This window comes from Eupeodes corollae, chromosome 3, assembly GCF_945859685.1.
Source record: "Eupeodes corollae chromosome 3, idEupCoro1.1, whole genome shotgun sequence".
In the NCBI taxonomy this organism is placed as follows: Eukaryota; Metazoa; Arthropoda; class Insecta; order Diptera; family Syrphidae; genus Eupeodes; species Eupeodes corollae.
This window is the reverse complement of record NC_079149.1, coordinates 118,311,729-118,337,250: the sequence shown is the minus strand read 5'-3', so window position 1 is coordinate 118,337,250 and position 25,522 is coordinate 118,311,729. Positions and strand designations below refer to the sequence as shown.

The 25,522-nt window shown below is 29.8% G+C and overlaps 1 protein-coding gene across 4 annotated transcripts in view; it reads right to left on the bottom strand.

The window, feature by feature from the left end:
* LOC129949073 (zinc finger protein chinmo) overlaps positions 1 to 24,059 on the bottom strand; it is a 93,413-nt gene extending 69,354 nt beyond the window's left edge. Inside the window, exon 1 of one of the 4 annotated variants that reach the window (XM_056060299.1) lies at positions 21,843 to 24,059. The gene's annotated coding sequence lies outside the window, so the exon portion shown is untranslated. The remainder of the gene's footprint in view (positions 1 to 21,842) is intronic. The other 3 variants (XM_056060301.1, XM_056060300.1, XM_056060302.1) reach the window with 3 other exon arrangements.
* Between the last annotated feature and the right edge of the window lie 1,463 nt (positions 24,060 to 25,522).

Here is a 25,522-nt window from a genome sequence, read left to right as displayed (position 1 = left end):
CAAATCAATAAGTTATCTAACGACAATATTTCAAAACATTAAACAATAACTTTGAAGAAATTTCGAATTTTCAAAATAATTTTTAGTTAGGCAGTAGCAGAATCATAAACAAAATAAAAGAATTGAGATGGTTTCTATAACGTTTTTGGGTTTATTTCAGGTTTAAAGTTTTTGACAAAAATATACAGCTCCTGAAAAAATACTGAAAATTAAACCCTTTCTTTTTTCAAATTGTGTTTTTAGTGCACAAACACTTGGACATTTGGGTTTTTTTTTCAGAATCAACGTTTTTGACAAAAAGATACAGCTCTTAAAAAAATACTGAAAATTGAACCCTTTCTTTTATTAAATTATGTTTTAAGTGCTTAACTTTAATGCTTATACAATAAGCAGTTCAGTTACTTCTAAAGGTTCATCTCGTTGGTATTTTGGATTGACATTATACGAATTTTCAAAATAACCAACACTTCTTTGGGCTTTTAAAAAAAAAACTTTGAGATCCTTAATATTTTTTGTTTTAACTTCATAGAATCCTATGGAAATACTTGTTCTATTCCAAGTTGTTATTTTCCGGATGAAAACAAATATTCGATTTAATTCAATTATTTCCCATCCACTTTATATTGGATACAACTGTAGTTGAAAAATTCGTAAGAACGATGTCAAAAACAAACGAATAAGTATTACCTGCGTTAGAAAGCTTCCATTTCCTTATGCTATGCCATTTTTTGAGTTGCATATTGTGATGCGTCATACGAAATAGCAAACATATGAATCATTAATATATGTTTTATCATCCTACACACATACAATAACAAAAAATTTGAATTTTCGAGAAAAATACCATAACCAAAAAATATGTATACACAATGCATACCATAAATAAATCTAACCTTTCTTGCATATAGTTATTTTGGGTTGCAACATTTTTGATGCTCTCTTAAGCTTTTGAGTATAACTATGGTAGTTTTGTTTTCGGTTTCTACGTTTATGTGATTCAAAAGAAATTTCCATATACACCTTCTTTGATACAAAATATACAAGATTCAGTATAAAAGAGACAAAAATGAAAATCCCATTATTTTATTTTGTTTTTTCATTTTTCTTCTGTTAAAAAACAAAGTTCATAATGCGCTAAATGTTAATTAAATTCTCTTGAACTTGAACTTGGTGAATGCAAAGCGGTATATCTATACACATCATATGGTTTGAGATTTTTGGATATTTTATACATATTTTTATTGTGTTTTGTTTTGGTTTTTGTTTACACAGGAGAGTTAAAGTATGATGACGATATAACGATAACGATGATGATGATGATGGAAATGTTGTATTTAATTTAATGCTTATTTTTGCATTCTTGAATCATGAGAAAAATGCAATAAAATAAAAGTTCTTGCTGTACAAATGTGAAGTGATAAGTGTTTTTAAGTTTCCTGTTACAAACTAATATTTTGACAATGAATTCCGCTTGTTACGTAATGCCTTAAATTTTTAAGTTGACGGTTTTAGAAATGTGATTGTTTTTGAATAGAAAATTAAAACATTTCAAAGTATTCAGCATATTAAATAATTTAAGCAATTCTAACGAGATATTACATAGTTCATGGATTTATGTTATTTTTTACTCTGGAGAGTTGGAGCAGTAATAAACTTTCTAGAATTTGAATTTTCGTCGCAATACATTTTCCGCTGTGCCTTAAAACCCTATTTTGTTAAAAGATTACGATGCACAGTAGGCTTAAGGGTTTTAATTGAAATAAAAACAACATTTGATTAAAAATTCGATATTTTTGTCTTAAAAAAACAGTAGAAGTTTTTGGGGGTTTATAAATAATAAAAAACAATCCAATGGCATTCCCATCCGTATGCGCCATGACGGCATTACATCATCTCTGTTGTATGTAACTTGTTTGCTAAACATTTTCAGTCGGTTTACTTAGACAGTTGCCCTTATATACCTAATGATACAAACATAAACTCTTCAAACACTCTTATTCATATAGACAGTTAAAGTTTTTTTCACTTCTGAGATTGAGTTAGCTTTGTCTAAGCCTAAGGGTGATAAGCGACGTGATATTGATGGAATTTTACCAATCATTTTACGAATGTGTGCGAATGTTCCTTTAAAAATTATTTGTAATCGTTCACTTGCAAATTGCGAGTTTCTAAATACTTGGAAAAGTTCAACAATCACATTTACTTACAAATCAGGTGGTAGGCAAGATGTTTCAAGCTATCGTCCAATTTGTAAAATTGCTACGATTCCCAAATTTTCTAAAAGAAAAGTTAGTCTGTGACAAATTAACTCCATCTCTTCACCATACTAACATGGTTTTGTAGCTGGTAGATCCAAATATCAAAACTTAACGTTTTCTCGAAACCGTTGTCCAATTAATTTTATTTATAAAATCAATCATATTGTCCGTTATAACATTTAAAAAAGCTCTTGGTGCGATTTTTGACAAAAAACTTGGCTTTGTAAAGCATATAGGTTTTTTAGTTGCGAAAGGCAGCTCAATGTTAGGTTTCATATTGCTTTACTCAACAACAATTTGTCTGTTCGTTGCATAAGGTCATTCATTTCAGGTTTCATTCTAAGTTGGAAGCTATCAAACTCCGCTGTCATGATATTAATTAAATGTTTATCATTTACTTTCGAAATTTTTATCATTTATTTATGACGGAATGGCATGAAATAAGTTGAAAAACTGACCAAACTTAAGAACAATGAAGTTTCACTTAACAAAACTGATTTAAGCTCAATTTGATTGTTTACTTATTTTCATTTGAAATGCAAAAAATTAAATAATTTTCTTAAAATAATTAAAGTATAGACATTTCATATTTTTTTAAACAATAACTCAATTATCGAGGTCCAATATTAAAACTTTTTTTTAACCATTTTTCGTGTATGAAATAAAAATCCCTGATAGATAAAATAATTGCATTAAATAACTTTCGTTTATTTCCAAAGCAATTTGAGACTATACGTACATAATAAAGGTTCCACCCACTGCCTATAAAATAGGTAGACATAAGGTACCTGATGTATACACTCTCGCTTTTATTTTATTTTTTAATTTGCATGCACAAGGTATTCTTTTATTTCATTTTATATGTATGAAGGTATTACTTGGTGTAATCATATCAAGGATATTTTTAGGTAGATATGTACAAATAAATTAAAAAAAAAAGTATACTTTGCTTTGCATGTTAACTTTAAAAAAAATCGCTTAACTCTGTTCAAAACAGTTTAATATATTTTATATTTTCAGTTTTTAATTTTATTTCAACTGTACAATTTCCTTTAGACATACATATACCTAGTATCTATACCGTACCTATCTAATTTTCCACAAACCCTTGGCTTTTCATTTTCCAGGGATTTCCCTTGAACCCTCTTGCACCAAACGTACATTTCTATACTATATTAGTTTTTTGGTTGAAAATGCATTTTTGTTTGTGTGAGTAAAAAATCAATGTTTGCCAGGCGGCGCCTCTTATGCAGCAACTAGATATATACAATCACGCAAATATAAATAAATGTATACCTACCTATCTAATGCTAGATTATATATATATGTACATATATAGGGTAGAGAGAGGAAAAACTTTCACTTTTCATCGTTTTCTCGACGGACCCCGCGCCGTCGTCGTCGTTTGTCGTTTGTTGCAAGCTAAATTTAGAAAATACACAAGAGCAACACAAAAAAAAGAAGGTAACGTCATCGTGTCTACATGCGCCACAGAGTCATTCTTCACCCCAACCAAACGCTGCTCAACCCCCACCCTTCTACCAAGTTGGCACGCTGAAAAACTTCCAATGCTATTTTAGCCCTCTTCAATGCTTACGGCCGCTCTGCGCGGCGCCGCCCCGCCTAGTCCCCCGTCCGTACCCTGTTAGTATGCTTTTTCTACGTCGCGTCATCGGCATCGTCGTCGTCTTTCGTCCTCTCCATAGTCCTCGTCCGTCGCCCGTTGTTGACGTTGCTTTGCTGCTTTTCTATGCTCTTCGTTGTCCTCGTCATCTTTTTGAAATTGCACATAGTAGACGAAGAGAAAGAGAAAGCAAAACTTTACTCGCCATCGCCACCACTGCTGCCGCTTGAATCTTCTAAGGGTTGGAATGGAAAATCTGCTGCAGTGATGACTATACGATACTACTCTACTTCAGTCGTCGAGTCGAGTCGTTGGTTTTGGGTCTGGGTGATACCCAAAGGAAGCACATAGAACGTATTGCTCACCATTTTTGCTTATCACCATCCCTATCGCAAAAATGCTTTAGTTGTAGCTTGCAGGCAAAACTTTACAACCCCAGCTCTACGAGTATGATGATGATGCGATGGGGCTGTTGTAGGTAGATGTGCAGCAGCAGCAGCAAAAGAGGGAGCCAATGCAGAAGCTTTTCACATGAACTAAAAAAAGAAAAGAGTAATGTTTTATAGGGTGGCAATATTGGCGGGAGTCTTTTACTCGGAAATCCAGCTGCAGCACTATACCTACTATAGGATAGAATACTATAGACACTCGTCCTCGTAGTCTTCGTCGTCGTTGTTGTCGTTTTGAAAACTGTCTACCATCATCTAGACCTAGAGTTGTGTTATTAGGATGTAGGGGTTTGCATTTGCCTCCTTAAAGTCTGGCACTATATATACTATAGCAGGTAGGTTTAGTTCTATATAGGAAGTTGTATTGCAGATATAGACTTTGAATGTGCTGTGATGTTCTTTGGTGTACTATGTGTTGCTGATGATGACTTTTAGCGTCATTTATTGCTTTTTGGATCCACCCTATAATACTATATTAATCGTTGGATATACCTATCTATCCAGGTACTGTCATTGCGCGGGTTGTTTGTTCAAACGTTTGGGTATACCTAGTTATTCATACTTTTAAAACTGGTTTAGAGTCTTATTTCTCGAGATACCTCGTTATTTTTATTTCCTGCTAAAAGTCGTCTTCCGGTTCTGTTTTTTTTTTTTCTTCAATAGTCTAGGTCTGCTAACAACATGGTTAAAGAATTTTATTGAAGATATGTTTTGTAAGTTCTTATATCCGAGGATAATATGCCTATATGTAGCAGATACTTTTAATAATGCGTTTTATATCAACTTATTGGTGTCTACCAAATTGACTTTAGCAATTCTAAACGTATCTACACTTATGTATTTATACCCTGCAAAAAAAGTGTTTTGAACGTCAGTTTAGAAAAGCTTCGTCATCAAAGAAAGAAAAAAGCCATTTCTGTCCAAAAACTTGAGTTTTACAACATACTTGCTTACGGAAACATTAAAGAAATGGTTGGTCACAACATTGTCAAATTGAAAACAGTTCCGATAGCAAATATTTCAAAACGGCGATGATGTGACTAAATTTTAAATATTGAAAATAAAAGCATAAGTGAGTAAAAATAAGTTAAATAGAAATTAAAAAATACCTTATTGATATAGAGAGTTGAGAGTATTGTTGAGGCTTACCTGAAATATAAAAAATATATTAACAATTAGTGAGGAACAAGAAATATATCAATAGTACGTTAAAAGAATTGATGCATTTATGCATTCAAGGAAGTTATAAAAATTAAAAGTAATACAAATTATGTGGTGTGTCAAGATAATAAATGGGGTTCTTTTGGTCTTTTTAGAATTTGACAACTGACAAGTGGTTTGCAAACCAACACCAATCACTCAGAAATCAAATACTGAATGAAGGATTATTTCCCGTCAAAATGTCATTAAAAATTAAGCTTAACCGTTTTTGAACTATCGATCAAAATCGGTGCATATTTGACAGATAATACATTTTTATGAAATTTACAGAGGCAATAGTTAGTTGAAAAATGCTTTGTTTTTGTTTTTTAAAAACTAAAACAATGATGGCCAATACCGATACCCAATTTTGACTGCATTTATATTCTATTGTCTGTTTAAAATCTTATGTATTATCTACCTCTTAGCATAATTTTTGTAAATACCTGTCAGCTATTGAAATTTTGTTTGTAAAAGAGTAACTTTTTCCATCATAAAAGAGCAAAATGACACACCTAGGCGTGTACGTACAATTTGTAGTTCTTATTACGGAAACTATTGAAGTCGGTACAATTTCTCGAATTGAAAATATTAAATACCCCTGGCATGATGAGTTGTGCGTTGGACTGTTATGCTAGAGGTCTTGAGTTCAATCCCTGCCTGTGCCATCTTAAGTTTTTCTTTTCACGGGTACTGCCTCTTGCGAGGAATTGAAAAATACTCCAAGAGTAACTCTTGTCAGAAAAAGTACTTTCTCCAATTAACCGTTAGGATACGGCTTAAAATTGTAGGAGCCCTCCATCCCTGACAAAATTAGTATGAATTGAAAAAAAACAGCAGATAATTTTTTGTATTTAAAAATATTGTCATCAATTTGTGTATGACTTCTTTTTTTATGGGACTTCAAAATGATTTTAAACTACGAATAAAAAGAGGCTGCAATGCGACCCACACTAATAACATACCCTCTATCGATTTATCGTGCTTAAAACGTTAACAATATTTTGTATTAGTTCTCTCAAAAACCATATCTTATCGTTTTTTTCTTTTTGGCAACCTTTTTAACAACATTTTAAACAAGACACAATTGTTAAGAAAGTTGTCAGTTATTTTTTTTTTTAAATTAACTAAAAATTATCAACAATATTTGCATATGATGAAAAGTTATTTCAATATCTATTTTTACCAATTTTAGTAGCATTTTTTGAAAATTTTAATTTCTTATGTAAACAAATGAAGATTGAATTTCTAAGCAAATTTAGCACAGAATGGAATCTTATTGAGGTCAATACCTTCAGTAATTCACAACATGTCGAGAATCAAACATCAATTTTTTACCAATTCTGCGTTCTTTTTTTGTAGATCGTAATTTTTATGAAAAAAACTTTAATTTATAAAAAGATACTTAAGTCAAAAACCAATTTTTACCAACTAGTTTTAGGTTTTTACTTGTATGTAAAAAACTGTCAATTCGATTTTCTCAAAACTTGACCAAGTGTGACAAAACGTTATTTTCCGTTGCATAAAATTTTTTTGGAGATAAAATCATTTTTTGTTCGTAAAATATTCGAGGTGACAATTATTTTTTTTTTAAAGATGGCAAAACAAAACATCAAAATGCGTCAAAAACCTGAGCGAAAAAGTTTTTAGGCCTAAGACCCTGCATAGTGGGACAGGCAAAGGTATTTTTGTACAAGAAAGTATTTATAGAAACCTGTCTGGAGGCTTTGCGCCATGCGGCATACTCTGCGTGAAGTTGTATTATAAAGTTAAAATGATAAAACATGTTTTCTAATTTCTAAACTTTTTCTTAAAACCAAAATTCTTTTTAACTTTATTCCATTTTCAAAAAAATTTTCGTTGTTTTTGGAATTGAAATTAAGTTAGCAAAGAAAATACAACGTGCAAGTCTCTTCTAATTTTTTTTTTTTTTTTGAAAGTGTTAAACAACGTTTATTTATATTTAAAGATGTATTTTACAAGTAAGCAATTTAACAAATTTTCTTTATTTACTTAATGTTATAAATTTAAGAATCATAATAATATGTATGATGCATAACAAAACACGAACAACAGCGAAAAATACAACCTTAACATTCATTAGAACTATTCAATATTCTACCCAAAAAAAAAAATACTAAAATTATCCAAAAAATAAAAATAAACTGAAATAAAACGAATATTGCAAAAAAAAAACATACGCGTTGTCGGAAGCTAATTTTTTTATTTGCACAGCAATCGTATAATATTATATCGTTATCATTATTAATAATATTTTTGTGTGTTATTGTTCTTTAGACGTTTAGTCATTCTTTTTATTCACCAATGTTTTATTTAGGACACTTTTCTGCATCGTGCCATATGGGTAAATAAATTTTGCAACAAAAAAGGAAAAAAAAATGTTTTGATTTTTTGTTTGCATAGACAGAATGAGATAAAATTTTAGCATAACAATTATGAAGGTCATACACAAATCGAATAATATATGTATATTTGTATTTATTGTTTTATCAAATAAAAATGGAATTATTTTGCGGTGATAATAAAATGTGTACAGTATATTTTGATACCGTACTTTTTTCACTAAACTTTTTAATCGACAGTATTCAAGCATCGTAGACATCGCAAAACATACAGTGTTGGCCAAAACATTATAGCAACTAAAACTACCTCCATTTTTATTTCATTTAAAAATTAATAACTGAAACAAATCATGTTAATTTTTCGTCAAAATTTAATACATTATGTATGTACTTCTACATAGACCACAAGAGAATATAGTTTTCATAACGGTCCATTTAAATACATGACATAAGTAGGACAGTTAATACAATTTTTTGTTAGTCAAAAAGGAAGCAACTTTGTGTTGCTATCTCTCTTTTTCTTATTAATAAGGAAAAGTTAGTCCGTTAACTACAACTAGAAGTCAATCAATAAAAACTGACATCGGAACATCCAATCCCTATAATATGTACAGCGGAGTTCCTCAGGGTTCAGTTCATGGACCTCTGTTGTTCTCAATGTTCATCAATGACTTACCAGATGTTGTTCAACATTCTTTTGTACATATGATGATATTATTATCTACAACTTTTGTGAACAGAGCAACTTGGGTTGCCATTATCTCACTTCCTTAATTCAGATATAAAAAAAACATCTTATTAAGAGTTTAATACTTTCATTCTTTACTTATAGATCGTCTGCTTATACCGATTTAGATTCAGAATGTGGCGAAAATTAAATGCTTCTTTCAATGATTGCATTCGTTTCATGTTTGGCATACCGCGATTCGTCAGTGTTTCTCATCATTTGTTTGTGAATTGATTACATATCTTTTGATTTGACCAGATGCAATTACAAGATAAGTATCTAAATATAACTTAACTAAGAATAGCTTGCACTGTCCAGTAGGAAGGCTCTTCATTAATTTTTGTTTTCAAGTTCAATCCTTTTTACCAAAATGTTTAATTCCAAAATATTACATTAAGCTCTTAAAATTCATACCCATTTAAGTCCGCATTTTTATGTTCTTATACAAATAATTCACTCGTGTAAAATAACTGCCTCTTAAGCCAGGATTAGCCTTTTTATTTTTGTATACTTGTACTTTACCTACCAAACATAATTCATTCGCTTTTTTCACATTGAATTATCCTTGAAAATAAAAACGTAGATTATTTCAGGCAACTTCAATCATCATCTCATCAGAAGGATATATTCACAATACATATATATCACCCCATTATAGAGTATACAATATTTTATATATCATCTTCAATTTACTTTTCTTCTTTTATTTTACTTCGTTCTGCATCAGTGTTGTTTTTGTTTCATTCATATTCTTTTTTGTTTTGTTTTTTTTCGCATAATCACCAAAGAAGTGTGCCCCTATAATCCTTCCATATGATATGCATGCATACCATATCCTAGTTTACGCTAATTAAATTCACACAGGTGAACTGCGATGGCGAAAGGAAAACAATATAAAACAAAAAGGATGCTACTGCAGGATACCTTCCTGAATTATGAGAGCGCTGCAGCACAATGAGCGCATTCAGCATTCACGAAGGTCGACCCTTCATTTTGCAGTACATTTTTGTTGTTGTTTTTTTCGCCGAATCGAAGAAGGGAAGAAATATTTTTTGGCTGCCTCAGCGAAAAACAAAAATTACCAGGGAATTGCTCTTGAAATTTTGTTACAATCGACTAGGTTTTGAAAGAGTCCTCTTCACATAAGATGCGGGAGTCTTTGGGTTTTCTAAGGTTAGGTACGAGCTCCGAGCTTATGCGAATTCTCGGTCCCCTTTGATGCATCATGCATATAAAATAGAATGTAAGTGCAGATTTTTATAAGCCTCCCTTTTCAGCGTCATCGTCAGCCGAAAAAGTGCAGCACACCGCTAATTAACATTTTTCGCTAGAATAAGAGAGTATAGGTACTTTAAGCTCTTTTATTTTGTGTGAGTTTTATTTTTGTTGTTGTTTTCGTGCAAACAAAAAGGCAGCTTTAATTGAAGTATACGACGTTAAAAAAATTGAGTGGGTGGTTTGGGGGAAGTATAATATAAATTTAAAAAAAAAACACGTAAGGTGCGTTTCGTTCGGCGGCGTATAATATACACTCGACATTTTTTTTGTTTTGTTTCTAACCCAGGGCTTGATGTTCCTTTTCCCCAAACTCGCATCAGTCTCTAACTCTCAGGGAGTTGTTTGTTTATTCTTCTATCTAACGAATTAGCATTGTAGTCGCTGTTGCATGAAATTATATGCGATGCAATTTACTTTTGTGAGATATATTTTTGTGGTTTGGGCCTTTTTTGTTGTTGTTGTTTTTTTCGTTTTGTTGTCAGAAAGTTACTTTGAACTCATTTTTTAGAATTACAAAAAATAGAACCTTTTTTTCGTCGTCTTCGTGTTTAAAATGAAATTGTGGCGAAAGTGTATAGTATAGGCAATAGCTATATAGATATGGAGGTACTGCTGCTGCTGCTACGTGATGTCCCCACGAATTTTATTTTATTTTATTATTTTTTATTTTATACACTCTCTGAAAAAAGTAAGTATATATACATACCTACGAGAATATATATTATATGCAGTGTATTTTGTTTGAAGTAGAAACGTACTGCGCTTTAATTAGGAGTAATAAAGGTTCTTTTTTACTTTTGCTTTGTTATAATTTACTTTGAAGTGCACTTCAATTTCGTTGCACAGATGAATAGCAGAGTATATGGCGGCATATATCAGTAACATTAGAGTTGGAGCTGATGGTATAATGATGGTGACTCTGGGGGTTTCGTAATGGAAAAGTATACGTCGGTTGATTCTATACTTTTTTTTAGTTAGATGTGCTTGACAAAAAAAAGTATAAACCTTCATAAAATAAACTTATTTTAAGCTTTGTAGTTTACAGTTTTGTGAATCTATGAAATTTGTTTAAGAGATTTTTTAGTTATCAAGTCCACACTGCATTTTTTGATAAAGAAGAAGTAGATTAAGAACATTTTTCATTAATCTAGAAAATGTTTGCTGAATTTAATGAAATAAGTTCATTAAGAGAGGTCCAACAATTGTAGGCAGTTTAGAAAAAATGTAATTTTGTATTATGCCTTGCAATTTATATACCAGGATATGAAAAATGTATGGAATGTTGCTTTTGAATTTTTGACTGACTGTTAGATTTTTATAAAAAAAATTACTGAATGTTGAAAACAGTATTTTTTATAAAATTTAATTAATTTGAAGTATATATCTTAAATTTTTGAAAAGTTATTTGAGTCCAAAATCAATTTTTACTAACTTTTATTAATTTAATTTTACGTTTTAATTTTTTTGTTAAAAAATTGACAATTCAATTTTTATCAAAATTTTAACAAAGAAAATATTTCTTATAAGATAAAATAAGCTGGAAGACATAATCTTAAATGTTTGAAAAGATATTTGAGTCGAAATTCAATTTTTACCAGCTTTGAGTGATGTTTTTTTTAGGTTCGTACTTTTTTATAAAAAAAACTTTCAACTCAATTGTTCTCAAAATTTTACCTGATATCAAAAACGTTATTAGTTTTCGTTGCACAAAATTGTTTTGGAAATAAAAACATTTTTTATTCGTAAAATTTTCGAGGTGGCAAGTAATGTCCTTTCAGTTTCTTTTTTTTATTTATTAAAATAAAAACCGTTTATTGGATTTTTTTCAAAAAATATACTTGTTTGGTATCACGTTACAATATATAATATTAAATTTAATCCAAATCTCTAGCGTTATCGGTTCGTGAGATTTTAAGGGTTAACTAAAATATTCACCTTTTTTTTAAATGCTATGGTAAAAAAAACCACCCACGCAAATTTTTTTGAGAGCACTTTCTTGAAAGATTTCTATTGTTCAAATACATTGGATGACTTTTCCCAATTTCTGGAATCTGGAGAAGAAAATGTCAGAAAACCGAAAACTTTGTGGGATAGATGAAAAATTCACAAACTATTTCTATTTCTCTAAAAAAAAATATCAGGCGTATTATGTCTTAGCGCAGTTTTGAGTCAAAAATATCCGTAACGGAAAATCTAGCATTTTTTATTCTTTGAAAGCTTTGGGAAAGAACAGATGAATATATATTTTATGTCAAGATTTTTGTGATTATTTCATAATATTACTGCATTTTCTTTATTGGGAACATTTTAAAATTTGTTTACTCACGTATTTAAAAACAAACTGAAATGGAATAATTTCGGAAAAACTAAATCCGGCCTATTTTATAGTCTATTTACACCCAGAAATGTATAAATATTGCTTTTCACCAACGAACGTTGACATGCCGAATGTCGGTTTTCAACTTTGAGGCTCTAAGGGGTCAGTTATATATTGTTTGATTCGATATTTTATCATGATTACAAATTAAAAATTTTATACTAATCAATAGGAAATCATTCAAAGAATATTTTTTTTTATTTATTTATTTTTATATTCCTGACAAAAATTAATCGAATCGTTTTACTGATTTGTGTTTAAATTTTATACAATTCCAAAGACAAATTTCTCTAACAAGAAAATATCCGATTTATTTTTTAATCAGGACATTTTTTAGTACCAGAAATTTTCAATGATATCTATAAACAATCTGAAAAAGATATTTTAATGATGCAAAACAATAACAGCTATTAATGGCTTATTAAGTCACCAAGCATTTGGTATATTAAGATACACATTTTTTTCTAAAATTCTTGAACAATTTTCGAACTTGTTTTTTTTGTACTCAAAATTACAACATTTCGATAAATTCTAGAATTTAAAAATCTTGCAGTAACATTTAAAAAAAACACTTACAATTTCCCATAGTACCTGTTTTAAATCTCATTTTCCTGATAGATGGTTTTTGCATAGACATAGAGACAGAACAAATACTCTTCAAAAACATGTTTTGAAGTTTAAAACCATCCTACGGAAGAAGGGACAATGTTTAGGTTCTTACAGAAAAATTGCACCCGTTCCCATAGTGAAAAAAAAACAAACACTCAATTTTTCATTATTGAGCCTGAATTTTCCCTTTCTCAAATAAGGAACTAATTATGACTACACAATATGTGTTTGCATGTTTACATTTATCTTCTTAAAAATCCCAAAAGTTATAATAAAATAAACATCCAAGCGGAAGATGTCTTCAATTATAAGTTTTTCTGACCTTAAGGCAAATGAAGAATTGCATTGTGATTTTAAGAAATTGATTTAAAAATACAAACTCATTAGCTGCCTTGGGGGCTAACACAAGGCAGTCCCTTTTAATAGACCTCTACCTAAACCTACAAGATAGATATGTTACATTCAATCTTTTGTGTTCATAGACAAAAATCGTCGTGTTGTCAGAAGGTTATGTTTATTTCCCATTGCAATCATCATCATCATGAAACAAAAAAAAAACAAAAACTTTCGAAAACTTTCCCATCATGCAAACAAAAATATAAACAAATACTTTGTAGTATCACCGGAAAACTGCGCTTTGTTTGTGCTGATTGTGCGTTGCCTCTATTATTACTTTGCTCGTACCTGTTTAGGTACACAGCAAAAGTTGCAATATTGTTTGAACAGTAAACCCTTTCTTTTATTCTCTTAAAAATGCTGAAGATATTTGTTTACCTTACTTGCATATGTACGTCTAAGTAAAGAGCATCGAATTGAATTTGAATTTTATTCTAAAGACAAACAACAGTTTAGCAAAGAAGAAGATATTTCTTTTTGTACTGAAATGTAATTATTGTATAAGAGGTGAAAAAGGTAATAGACACATCACAGGAAATAAAGTGATTCTATTTGGTGGTTGGAACGATACTTACAACGCTATTAATGTCATGTTGATACATTTCAATGGACTTTAAGCGATCAAATTAAAAAGTTTAATTATGACCTATGTAAATGTGTATGTTTATATAACTTTGGAAGGAAAAGTCTTGGAAATTCTGGGGAAATTATGATGGAAAACGAGTTTTTGTTCTGAGTAAGTTCTAAAACATTTTTTAGAAGTACACGCTAATATAAGTGCAAGTCCGAAAGTAGATACCTTCATCAAAAATATGTTTTATTTTATTATATTACAGTACTACTAGAACCTAGTTTTTCTACTCACACCGTGTACATTCAAGGGCAGAAAACCACACCACTTGGCCAACTTTGAAATTTTGAGTATAGCAACATTTTTAAAATTTTGAACTAAATTGGTTAATGAAACCAATAAGTTGCCGTTTTGAATTGTTTAATCTCTAAAAACAGAAATGTCATTGTGAACCTGCAGTAGATTGTTTACGGATTTTTTGGCGAAGTTGAATTTAATACCTTTAAATAACATTTATCACTTTTATGTTCGAATTATAAAATCCAAACAAGGCTTTCTCCTTTTTTTTTGCTTTATATTTACTCCCCTTCTTCTCCTAAAAATGTAAGTCCGGACTAAATTTGTTACTTATGATCTTTGTGGGTCACTTTTATTAATTCGCATTTTTTCTTTTCTCAAAGACAAATCAAAATGTAAGTACATCAAAATCAATGATTGAATCTGAGAATTGTTAAGTCAAGGCTTTCACTTAAGATTCAGTGGCCGAATTGCTAAATATTGAGCTCTGCAAGTCAGCAATTGAGCTAAATATTAGAATTCACGTAAAAGTGATGTGATCGGTGGAATTTGAAAAGAATATGAAACTCTGTTTCGAAAGCACTGAAGGTCTAAAAGAGGTTACTCTTTGAAGTATATAAAAATATATAAAAAATAATAATCATTAAATTTTATTAATACAATATAAAAGTTGTTCTAGAAAAAAATATTTAAATTATCAAGGTTGCAATCAAGAGATCCAATAGTTTAGGTTGTAGAAGTGATTACCGACAAGAAGGAATTGCGGGACCTTCTTTTTTTACTTTTCTACCATCGTTATGTCATTCAAATAACGGTACTTCTTACTATTTTTCAATTTTTCTAGTGGTGGTTTCAACCTCTTATCAATGCAATTCAACAAGATATTATTTAAAGAAAATTGAAATGTTTTCTAAATTATCAGTTCTTATTTGAATTTACTTTATTGTTCTTTAAAAATACATCTACCTATGTAGATTTGTAAAACATAAAAAAACATACATCGAGCTTTCATTTGATAATTGATTGAAAATATTATATAGGTATGTAGATCAAAAACTAAGCATAAAATAAATTTCATGTACTTAATTCTAATTTCGAATTTTGGTTACTAGTTTTTTTTTGATAGGCATTAAAGTTGGGCTTCCCTAAATATCACCGATACTTAGTTATTATTTTCTTCTATGAGATATCTAACTTTGTGGCTATGTTTATTTTTAAAACGTGATATTATTTCCTATCATTAAAAAAACCTCCAAAATTTCATACCTACCTAACTTCCTCTCATCATGTCCAATCTAATGCAATTATGTTGGTATTTTCATTTAACCACACCACCAAACGACATGTTGCACGCATGCATCAAAAACTAGAAAAAACACTCTTTCCAAAGACTGGTCACATCGGCATGAATAACAATTACATCTAGTGACCTAGATTTTGTTTTTTTTTTTTTTGATTTTTTGAAGCAACGCATAATTTAGTGCTTGTAGGTTGTACAAACATTTGCGACTTACGTACAGTATCTATCGTATACTACGCAGCAAGCCTATAACTTTGCCTGCCCAAAATTTAATACAACAAAAGTAATACGAAACCACTGCGTGTTTATTTTTCTTTTTGCCCGGAAAACTCCAAACCTAAAAACCTAAGCGCATTTTAATGCATCAAAAACATACACGCATGCTTGCACTAAATATATATAAGTATCTATGCGTATGTGTATACTTTTTTGGAGGTACCTACCTACCGCTGCCAGGCAATTTAAGTATTTTGTAAGCTTCTTCTTCTTCAAAAGAATCAAATCAAGACCAACAAACAGTGCAGAAAGCTATGCTTTTATACTCTCTTTATAATATCGCTATATACCTATTTGCGTACCTACTTTCTAACAATATTTCGTTGCCGCCATCATCATCATTTTCGTCGTCGTTGCCGCTCCGCTCGTCGTATTCGTCGTCATCGTCATCGGTTGGTTGTACTACTCTGTTGAGTACGTTAATTAATTAAAACGCATTACCATCATGGTAGGGGGAAGCCTTTGGATGAACAACCAACAACAACAAAATATGTCACGCATAGTATTTCATTTTTTTGGAGAGAGGACCGGCAACATTGCCCAAACAAAAAACAACAACAAAATATCAAATAAAAAGACCCCTATGCACAAAACATTAGCACAGCAACGCTACTCTTGCCTCCGTAGTCCGTATAAATGCGGTACGGTATATGTATAGTATATCTATGAGGCAACATTGACTGAAACTGATTTCGTTTTATGTATATGCAACATATTAGCAAGTTAAAGCGCAAGCTTTGCACATAAAAGGACTGAATCTAAAGTTGCCAAAGCGCTGTTTTTCGAAAAATAAAAAAATAGTCTTCTTTATTTGCTATAAATAAATTTAACTGGAACGGTCGAATTTTCCTAAATTTTTGGAACAATAATTAATCACCTTTGTTACGAAATGTTTGGCAATATTTAGTTTTGTACGAATAACGACAAGAAACACCATTGAAACCGTTCGTAAAGCAAAGTTGGATAAGATTTTTCTGCTGATAGTTGTTTTCAAGATTCCGAATGTGACAAGAAATCTTTTTAACTTCTAATAGAGGGTGAATTTTTAGCTCATTTTTGGCAATGGTTACGTAAATGAGCAGAATTGTCGATTTTGGAGTGAATATCAGCCAGAAGCATTGCAAGAGCTACCAATGCATCCAGAAAAAGTCACAGTTTGGTGCGGTTTATGGGCTGGTGGCATAATTGTACCGTCCTTCTTTAAAGATGATGCGAATCGTAACGTAACTGTGAATGTTGAGCGCTACCGTGAGATGATATTCAATTTTGTTTTTTGACCAAAATGCAAGAGCTTGGCTTGAATGGCCACCTATAGATCGTGCGATTTAACGCCTTTAGACTATTTTTTGTGGGTCTATGTTAAAGTCATGCCTATACGGACAAGCCCGCTTCAATTGACGCATTGTAAGATACCAACCGAAATTTTGGAAAGAGTATTTCAAAATTGGACTAAGCGGATGGACCATTTGAGGCGCAGTCAAGGTCAACATTTGCATGAAATAAATAATCTTCAAAAATTAAATTATATGGACTATACTATCGAGTTAAATAAAGATTTCGTGCATTTTCTGAATTGTATGTGTTTCTTTTATTGAAAAACTTTCTTATAGCTTTTGAAAAATCACCCTTTATAAGCAATGCCTTAGCATACAACGTCCAATAACGAAAACACCGATCACCGACCACGAGGAATGAGTTACGGAATGTAATCGGAGAGATAATATTTAAAGTGACATATTGTGCGCTAACTACTCATCGAATTCTGTAATCGGTGTGAATAACTTAAACATTGTTTTCTTCCAAAAAAATGTACATTACAAGTAATGAAAAGAAACGTTTCCCTTCGAAATTTTTCGTAGCAGAGTGGTCAAGAACATTTCTGTGGCATCGGCATTCTGCTTATCTGTGTGAATTGATATGCACTTGGTTTTGGGTCCGTTGTCAGTTCGGGGACACTTTAACAGCCTTTCAGAACATCCGATATATCAATTTCGACAGATTACTTAGTTAGGAGATATTTACATTCGATTTATTTGCTGTGTTTAATTCAAGGATTCATGCGCTGTAAGTCTTTTTTCACAAGAAACTAGTTACTTACTCGTAGCAGTTGTCCCTAAAAAAATGTTTGCATGGAATCGAACCCAAGCAAGTATATTTTAAATTTACTATCTTTAAATTAACTCAAAATTAAGTTTGGATGACTTGTTGTATGAGATCAGTAATTGATATTTTTAAACACAATATACGTTCGTTACTTTATGAGTGAACTAATGTTTCAATATAAATAAGTTCTTTTACATTTTTGAATAGTTATTTTTCTAAAAGTTTAAAATAGGACTAATGAAGCTAGAATTCCATAAATCAAAGTGATGTGGACTATTTAAATGAGTTAAAGATAGAGTCGAGGTCAATAGGTGATATCTAAAGACACTTACAAAATCAGTTATATAGACCTTTAAAAAAGTTGTAGTATTGTAATATAAAGAAAGAAATTAATAGTTCGGAAACATACTAATTACCAGCTGCTTTTGGCGAGAAAATAAGTCTATTCTTTTATTTCTAGAAATGTTTAAAGCTTGGTGTACTTATTGAGTTTAGATGAAATTTTCAACACTGTTAATTATTTAAGATTACTAAATTAGACTAAAAAAGGAAATTTACGAATTAAAAAAAAAAAAACAATTAAAAGAAATCAATGCCCTTAATTAACTTTTACCATCTAGACAAGTACGAATTATATATATATATGTCTTATGCATGTACTTCCTGATTAATATTTTCGAGATAAAGTCTTTAAAAAAAAATTAAATGAAAGATTGTTATTTTTAATATTTTAAAACAGCTAATTTTGCATTTTTCGCAAAAATCCAACTAACACTTTCTTTAAGTAAGAAATAAACAACCAAATTTAAATGGATATTTAAATACGATTTTAAGCCATATTTAAACTTATTCAACGGCAACCCTAAATGGGGTGTAAAATTGAATAGAAAAAAAAAAAACAACAGATAGGTATTGAATTGACGAAAGTATCTAGGCATATGAAACATATGAACACCCATCTTTATACATGCTTTCCATACACAACAGATAGATAGATAGATAGAAAAAATAAAATGCACGATTCATTTATAGACACGTCCGCATTTTTTGGCAGCAGCACCACTAGAGGCATTTGGTTATTTCATGTAGGTTAGGTGTATAGCCTATGTAAGAATCCGCATGCGAGATTGTCTGATGTGCAAACACGTGCAAAAAATAAAAGAGGTAGGTACCTATACCTAAAGTAAAGTACATAAAATACTTATGTACTCGTACCTATACCTATGCTAGAAAGAAAGGAACCTGATTGTCGTTTATATATTCAAAAAACCAAACTAAATAAAAATATTTTTTTTTAAATTCACATAGACTTATTTTACAATCACATTTTGACATTAAGTTTATTTGGCGATCGTCTGATCGACACAAATTCCTTAGCCTCTCAAGCTATTTTCATACAAACTAACGAAACGCAAAAAAAGTAAAAGCTTTAGCAACAAAAATATGTAGATGCGTATATGCGAATGACACACACGCACTATATTACCTACGCGAACGCACAACATAAAGCCCAAACCCATCGAAACTACAAAGCAAAAACTTTGGACCAATTTATGCGCCTGCAAACTTCACACAAACTACAATCGTCAGCCGAATGCGTATAGCGATTCAATTTTTAAAATAACCCAAGTTTTGTCAAAAATTGGCCTCAAAAATAAGCTTCCTATGACTTGTGTGCGGGTCCACACTCATGTCACACATGTGCGTTTAAACAAAAAAAAAGATATAGGTAGTCATAATAGCAATGAAAAAAAAAAGTTTAACAAATTAGGAAATGTGCGTTTACGCACTTGGACTTGCTTATGCTTATGGTTATGATTATATTGGTGTGTGCGTTGTAAACTGCTTTTTGTTGCTGCCATAAACGCAGACTGGTTATCTGTGTAAAGTCTAAGCATATAGACTATATAGACTGTTATATGGCTTTATAGACCTTGTTTTGCAATCACTTGCGAAGCTTGCTAGCTATAGTTGCGACTCGCGGTACTCTATGCGGCCCGGCTGTCTCTCTAAATTTTTGGTTGTACCACTGCTCTGCTGTTGGGGCTGGTTGAGTGCTGATAGAGTTGTGCGTATAGTGCGTCTATGCTGCTTCTATTGCTATGTGCGTAAGAGTTTCAAGGTTTTTTTTATATTTTTTGTTTTTACACAATAGATGCGTGAGTGCCAGTGCCGAGTGCCGACTGCTGGGTTGGTTTACTGAGTGCGTATGAAAAGCTTTTCCGCATGCAATTGTATATGTGTTTGATCATCATTTTTATGTGCCAGTTATTTTTGTACATTTTAGGTATAGGTACATATATACTACAAAAATATGCCTATGATGTAATGCGTTAGACATTGACAAAAATATGAACAGTTTTTTTTTATTTTGTATTGCAGTTGATTTTGGAATATGTAGGTACCTATATGTAATTTAATGGATGAATTTTGCGATTAATTTATAAAGATATAGGTACTTATTCCTAATCTATTTTAGATAGATAATATTTAAGGTATTTAAGCACTTTTTAAGCACATAATATACATAGGTAACCTGCTAAATATCTGTATAAGTTTACAAATACCTAATAAGAAGGTACATATTTATCGATCAATAATTGTAAAATAACTTAAATCTGGAAATATTGAAGAATCCAACTTTTTGAAGTTGAACTTTCTAATAAACTCACAACAAAATCTTTTTAGCAGAATTATTATTAACTCATAGCATTTTTGAAGTTGTATTTCTGTTTAACTACATAAAAATTCGAAAAACATAGAATCCAAAAAAATAACCTACCATTGAATCCATTCTTAAAACTTAAAATCTGATTTGACCACTAAAAAAGATGATCTCGAATCGAACTCTCACTAAGAATTTTCTAAGATCGAAAGATACTTGTTTGCATTTAAAAATCTTAAAATAAATAGATTTTTTTTTTATCTTAAAGTAGATGTGAACGAAAAAAGCTCCCAACTTAAAAATTTTGTACAAAAGTTCATACGTTGTTGCAAAAAATGATTTAAGAGAACAAATACGCAACATTTTGTAAGATACGATCTTAAGTTTAGGAACTTTGTAAAGAAGATTCATTGGCTAATCGGAAAAGTTTGAACTCTTTTATGAGTTGTTTTAAGACATACAATTTAAAATGTGTTTTAAAACTTTTTAAAAATATTAAATATTAAAAGGCTTAGGCACAGTTTTTCAGAGTGAGATCATCACCGTTAGTAAGTTAAATGAAGTTCACTTGTAAATTTGTCTTGGAGCTAACCTTTCACGTTAGGTAAGTTAACTCGGGACTGAACGAATAAATGTCTTAAAAACAATGTGAAATGAAGGGTATCAAAGAATTGTTTAATATTTTTTCAGATGATTTGACGTTCCAGTAAGCTCACTTCCTTGAGCAGAAAAATTGGAACGTGTTTTTTTCTTAGTTTTTTTTTTTGTTTTAAATTACAAATCAAAGTAAACTGATAACCAATCTATCAATAATTTTCGATTTTGATGGTTTTTTGCAGTGGTACCAATTTAAAAACTAATAATAATGATAAAGCTAATCCTGAAACTGAAAAACTCCTTCTTGAGTTACCTTTCTCTGGATTCCTATTAATCAAGTCTAATTTTAATTTTACTTTGAGTTGAGGACTGAAAAACTTGTTATTATGTATTGTGTATCTTTAAAAAATATTTAAAGTGTTCACGGAGAAGTCTACGAAGTTAAGTGAAAAGTCATACAGTGGTTACAGAACCATTACATAATATGTAGGTCTAGTTTCTTGCAAAATTAAATTCTAATTTCTCGGTTTTTTGCCCACATTCTACAATGTATTTAATTTATTTAATCAGCGCCAAACAGCCAGTCAAGCTGCGAGTTAAACGAGAATTATTTTTTAAAGAGGAGTTTGCATGTGGAACTAACAAACTGGGCTTTAATACTTAATTTAGTTTATTTGTAAATAATATTTATTTTAATCTGTTAAAATTATAATAATGCTAAGCTTTAAAATAAAACAGAAATGTTCACTTACCTTTTATTTACTACTTTTAAAAGTATGACAAATCCTTGATCCATAAGTTAAATTTTGATGTAAATTTTAGTTGAATATTCATTTATGTCGATTTAGTTAATTTTATTTGTTTATATTTTTTCTTAAATAAACTTCACTCAGTCACAACTTTTTTTGTTACTTTCTGTAGGATTACAATGTTGTTTTCACTCATTTGAATTTTTATTTATTTTAAATAATTTTTTTATTCATTCAGCTAAGCCTACTTTAATTTTTTAATTTTGTTATGAATATACATACACTTTTTTAGTCAAATATATTATATATGTATATTTATTTATATTTATAGGGTTTCGATAATACACTTTACTTTGCGAATAAATAAAACCGAAACGTAATTTTTGATATACCCACACACAGTTATTATAATAATTTTATTTTTATTTTATTAAAAATTTTATTTTTTATTTTTTGTGTGGTGTGTTATATATTTGATTCCAAACCATTAATTTTGAAAATTTTATTTTTTGAAGGATTAAATTTTTATTTTGTATTTTTCTTCTTCGTTTTTTTTTTTGTTGTTTTTGTTTGTTTGTTTGTCTTGTTTAGTTTTAAATTTATAAGTTACAAAGTTTTAAATTTTGTTATATAATTAAGTTTGAATAAGAGTAGTCTAGAAGAAATTGATTATTTTAATTTTTATTTTTGTTGTTAATTTAATTTAAATTACATAATTTTTGTTTTGTTGTTAAATAAAATATTTAGATAATTTTCTTTGTTTCGTAGAACTATTTATTTGTTGCATAATTTTTATTTAAATAAGTTTATAATTTATTTATTTTTGTTAAAATATTAAATTTATACAACCTTTGTTTTTGTTAGATTTTGAGTTCTTTTTTTGAGCATTTATCTTTTTCTTTTTTTATTTTGAAAACAAATTAACTCATCACAATATCGAAAAATTTTGTTTCTGTTTTTTTTAATACGATCATTTTTGTGAAATCTGTAAGAATGAAATAGGAATATTTTTTATTAAAAGCACATATTTTACGAAGTTAAAGTGACTTTTGTGAAAATGTTTGATCTTTATTTATAACCTTTGAGTGATTGTTTTAACCTTTTTAGTTTTTAAAGTCTTGGAAAAACTGTGAGTTTAACTTTTGTTTGATCCTCTACATTCAATTAAAGCTTATTAAAATGAGATATTCTCAATTTTGTAGGTTTATAACACAAAAGGCAGTTAAAAGCCTTAACATGTTTAAAGTGTTAAAAAGAAAAGGATACGATTTAAGTTTTTAATATTAGAATTAAATTGGAAAATAGAGTTTAGTAAAGCATAACAAATTCTTGATGTGCGGCTGAAAAAAATGATCTATTGTGCTTCCGGAATAGAGCTGAAGGATAAACTGATAAACATTTTTCGGTATTATGAAAATAAAAATAAATAATACAGAGTTAAGCATATTTCAAAAAACCAGTAGAAGTGAACATATTTCGAAAAACTTCAATTTGAAAACTTTTCTGCAGTTAAGGTATCAGTAAAAGCTCTTGAATTTCAACGATAATTAGGGATCCATTTTTTAAACCGTGATTTAAAAACAAGAGGTAGTTGTCAAATTAGTATATTGTAAATTCACGAGCAGACAATTTTAAGTGCAAAATAAATGTGAAAAGATCTAAATAGCATTGACCTAAAATCCGAAACCCAAATCAGGAAGTAACTGCATACAGCGTAATAATATGTTTTTTTGTCAAGAACACTTAAATTTCTTCGATCTTACTACATAAGCTAATGATTGAAGTCAAAACAATGCTTTTCATGAGTATTAATGTGTTCCATGAATAAAATAATTGAGGAATGAAATACTGGTCAAATTTCTTTATTAGTATCGTCGAATAATTAGAACAAATAATGCATCATTTTAATCCATTATTAAAGCTTTGCATTTTACTGGTTAATTATTTTCCTAATAGGTACTAATCAATTTTGTAGCTATTCAAAAATGTTAATAATGACAAAAAAGTGACAGTTCATACAAAAAATTAAACAAAAGCAAACAAGCCTAAATCTTTAAAATGGATCTATGTAGGTTTTAATATGAAATGTCAGAAACTCAAGTTTTATATGGATTTGGGAAATTTTATAATTTTCCTTTAAGTAAAATGATAAAAGATAGTAGCATGTTAAAATCGTTTAAAATTTGTCTTTTTAACTTTTTAGAAAAGCTTTAACATTTAAGCAGTTATTAAAATTCTTGGTAAAAGAAGCTCGAAAACCTGCTGCTGTGAAAAATTAAAAACACACTTTTTCTAAATGTATTTTTAACAATTATTTAAAAAAAATAACATCTAAATATTTATAAAATGGCTTAAAATATATAAAAGTGAATAAATAACTTTTACTTAATTCATATAACTGCCCAAATGTATACAAACATTTGTATAGATCAACGTAGAATAATAATTTTTCTTATTTTAAACTAAATATCTTTAGAAAATAACTAAAAACCTCAATTTATTTTTAAAAATTAAAAAAATCCACCAAATTTTCTGATAGCTAAATATAATTAAATAAATAATATTTGAAATTTAAGAGGCTAAGCAACATGCCGCCAATTATTATTCATAGCTTTTCGATTCTTATAAGAATTAACTGCCGTATTAGAAAATAGATTATCTTCCGTTTTTTATAAAACTAAAAACTATAAAATAAAAAGGACGCCCCCCCCCCCTTCCAATAAAATGTATGTACCTGCTAATTGCGCTGCACATGAACATGACGAATGTGCAAAAATAAATAATTAAACAACAATAACGAAACGGCAAAAGCTTCCAAATTTAATTACACAACTATGTAATCATAGTCATGGAAAATTTGTAGTTTGGTAGGTACATGAATAAAAAGTGCTTAAGCTTTGGCATGGTCTTCTTTTGGGAATATATAGGAAAGACATAGCAAAATTTACGAAAAGAATAGAGTAGAATAGAGAGAGCGTAGAGTACCTTCATTGCAGATGAACTATACTACAAATAATGGAACTACGATGGGAGTATGTATCTATACCTAGTTTTATTGAGTTCTATCTAGTTATCCTTTGATCATAGGTATATCCTGGATTGCATACAACAAAAATTAAGTTAAAACAAACCGTATTGAGTAATCCAAACAAAAATCGTAATCCAATTAAAACATTCACTACCAAAGTCGGTTGTCAAATATTTTGTTTAATTTATTTTTTTTTCACAAAAATCACTTTAAATCCACTTAATAATATTTTTTAAAATTGTTTTTTGTTTGTTGCTGGTTTTGTACACAAAAAAAAGTTAAAATTGCAAACACTTTGGGGTAAACAATTCCCCCGAGTCCCAAAAAAACCAACTACATATATTGTCAGTCTCTTATTATTATTATTTTTTAAACTTTAATTAAAATCTCGTTCTCACCATAATTATTTTTATTTTTTGTTTCTTTCTTTCTTCTTTTATTTTTGTTATTCACTTGGGTATAGAAGGTATGCAAATGCAGTGGTGGTGCAAAACGCAAAGGAGTTGTTAATTTATATCTTATTTCGAGATTTATCGATTTTTTTCTTTTTCTTTATGCGTAATTTTATTCACACGCACTTGCAGTAAGCACGACTGCGGCGGTAGCAGCAGCAACAACAACAAAAAATAACCACCGAAAAACGTACCCCATAAAG